The sequence below is a fragment of the Loxodonta africana genome, unplaced genomic scaffold (assembly GCF_030014295.1).
Source record: "Loxodonta africana isolate mLoxAfr1 unplaced genomic scaffold, mLoxAfr1.hap2 scaffold_481, whole genome shotgun sequence".
Lineage (NCBI taxonomy): Eukaryota > Metazoa > Chordata > Mammalia > Proboscidea > Elephantidae > Loxodonta > Loxodonta africana.
The window spans coordinates 58883-62347 of NW_026975198.1; positions in this window are offsets into that span (position 1 = coordinate 58883).

The window sequence follows — 3465 nt, forward strand, 5'->3', positions numbered from 1 at the left end:
CCAGCCACTCCTTGGAAACCCTATGGGGTAGTTCTACTCAAAATTGACTACACAGTAATAGGTTTGGATTTGGTGTTTTGGATTAAGTCTCTAAACATCTGAACAGTAATTAAAAAAAAAAAAAACCTCCATAGGTAAATGATGGGAATTCCCCATTAAAGACATTGCCTCAGATGATGCTAGATTCAAAAGAAATAATGACTAATTAAAAAATAAAATTATGACAGTATCATGTGCTTGTTGTCTAGTATCAGGCACGCTGACACATAAATTTTTAACCCAAAGAAAATTTGACACTTCTGATTTGACAACACATTTCATGTAACTCATAACATTCAATAAATCTTTTAAACAGTCTTTGTTATATATCTTTTGTTGAATCTAAAAATTTTTTTCTAATGTTTTTGTTTTTGTTGGGAATATGCACAGCAAACCATACACTAATTCAGGAGTTTCCATATGTACAATTTAGTGACAGATGATATTCTTCAAGGTGTGTAACCATTCTTATCATCCTTTTCTAAGCTGTTCTTCCCCTATTAACATAAATTCACTGACTCCTGAGATTCCTGTCAAATCTTTGGAGTTGTTGCTGTCAATTTGATACCTTATAGTCATTAAAAGTTTATAATGCTCAATGCAGACATTTTTCAGTAGTTAAGCTAAACATCGTTTGGTTTTAAGAAGACTTCAGGGAATTCTTACTGGTTTAAGGTTTAAAGATTATCTCAGGGGAAGAGTTTCAGGGGTTTATCCAACGTTCCTGGCTCCAGGAAGTCTGGAGTCCATGAATTTTTAAAAATTCTGTCCTGCATTTTCCCCGTTTTCATCAGGATTCTTTTATGAAATCTTTGATCAAAATGTTCACTAATGGTAGCCAGGCACAATCCAGTTCTTCTGATCACATGGCAAAGAAGGCAGTTGTTCATGAAGCCAATTAGCCACGTATTCCATATCTTCCTCCTATTCTTGACTCTCCTTCTTCTGTTGCTTCAGGTGAACAGAGTCCACCTGTGTACCTTGGATGGCAGCTTGTAAGCTTTTAAGACACCTGGTGCTACACAACAAACTAGAAGGTAGAACAGAAGCACTAAACATGTCATTAGGCCAATTAACTGGGATGTCCCATGAAACCATGGTCATAAACCTCTAAATCTCATGAGATTTAAGCAGCCTCAGCAAGAACTTTTGTTGTTGTTGTTAGTGTTGTGAATATATTACACAAATTTTGCTAATTCAACTTTTTACAGGTTCCAACTTACCGGTAGTTATTAGAATAATCAGCCGTGCAACACTGCCCTTAATCAATGTTTTATTTCTATCACCTTTAACCCCATCTCATTTTCGTTTTCCTTTCCCTCTCACCTCAATAACCACTAATGAAATTTCTTCTCCACACATTTGCTTTTCTTGTCTTTTTCCGGAGCCCTGGTATCGGAGTGGTTAAGCACTCGACTGCTAATTGAAAGGTTGGCGGTTTGAACTCACCAGTCACTCCACAGGAGAAAGATGTAATGGTCTCCTTCCGTAAATATTACAGCTTTAGAGCCCTATAGGGCGGTTCTATTCTGTCCTATAGGATTGCCCATGAGTCAGAATCGACTGGATGGCGGTGGATTTGGGTTTGCATTTTTACATCAGTCAAGTCGTACAGTATTTGTCCTTCTGCGATTGACTTATTTCACTCAGCAGAATGTCTTCCAGCTCCATCCGTATTGTAGCATGTGTACTGATAGTTCATTTCTTCTACATTTTGTTTATCCGTTCAAATGTAGATGGGCATTTACGTTGTTTCTACTTTTTGGCTATTGTGAACAGTGCTGCAGTGAACATGGATGTACAAGTCTCTGAGCCTCTGCTTGCAAGTCTTTTGGTTATGTAAGTAGGAGTGGAGTTGCTTGGTCACATGAAAGTTCTATTTTTAGTTTTGAGGAAACACTACAGTTTTGCTGGAGGGCTTTACCATTTTGCATTCCGACTAGCAATAGGTGTTTCCAATTTCCCTACATCCTAACTTTTTTTTCTTGATTCTTTTAATTTGGCTATCCTAGTGGAAGTGAAATAGTATGTCTATGGTTTTGATTTGCCCCTCTGTAATTGCTACTAAAGAGCATCCTCCTATTGAGTTTCTTAGAGCTATTTTTTACAGAAACTTTTACCCATGGAAGCAGCAGTCAAGAAATCAAATGATGAATTGGGCAAAACTATTGCAAAAGACCAGTTTAAACTGTTAAAAGCAGAAATATCACTTTGAGAAATAAGGTGCACCTGACCCAACCAATAGTATTTTCAATCACCTCATGTGCATAGAAAAGCTGGAAATGAATAAGGAAGACTCAAGAACTCATGCCTTTGAGTTGCCGTGTTGGTGAAGAATAATGAATGTACTATGGACTGCCAGAAAAACGAAGGAATGTGTCTTGGAAGAAGTACAACCAGAATGCTACTTAGAAGCGAGGATGGCGAGAATTCGTCTGACGTACTTTGGCCATTATCAGGAGGGAGAAGTCCCTGGAGAAGGACATCATGCTTGTTAAAGTAGACGAAAGAGAGGAAGACCTTAAATGAGGTGGATTGACACAGTGGCTGCAATGATGGGATCAAGAATAGCAATGGTTGTGAAGATGGTGCAGGACCGGACAGTGTTTGGTTCTGTCGTACGTATGGTGACTATGAGTTGGAACCTACCTGATTGTACCTAAGATCAGCTGTGATTTTATATGCTTATTTTTTTCCTACTCGTGTGTGCTCTGTTAGACAAATAAATTGCAAATATGCAATGCTCAATGCTTCCTTGGTTTGAATGCTACCTGGCCATATCACCTGCTTTCCTTGATAAATTCATGAATATTTTCATTGCTATTTTGTTTTACTTTTTCCCATATATCCAATGAATGAGATGAATCACTAGTTCCTGTGTTCCTGTTGGAGTCCTGCTGCTTCTCCTGCTCACCGGAAGCGGAAGTGTGCCTCCTTGGTCGGCGTCCGACCGGCTCCTCCGGTGTGTGGCAGCAACTGCTTCCTGGAGGCCTGTGTGTGTCGGTGCGTGGACAGGTGAGGTGGTGGGAGCCGCCCAGACCTGTGCTGCTAAGGAAACGCGGAGACATGCAGGGTCCCGGGCCTCCTGGGGGCTCGGGTCGCTCCCGGCGTGTGAATGGCGCGTCCCCACGTGTTGTGGAGACACAGGTGCGCGGTTACCTTGAGCTGCTCCTCAGCCCTCAGTCACTGTTGGCCCCTGCGTATATTTACCGTTTACTGAGCTGTTTCTGGAGGACTGGGCACGGGGTCGAGGACTTCGTCTAAGGGACCTTCTTTGAGCCTCCAAACACCACTGCCAGGGAGCGACGATTTGTAACGTTTTACAGAAGTCTAATAATCTCGGAGAAATTTAATACCTCGCCCGTAGACAAATATCTACTCAGTGGTAGTGTCTGAACTCAAATGCAAATCTGTTGTTACTTCAAG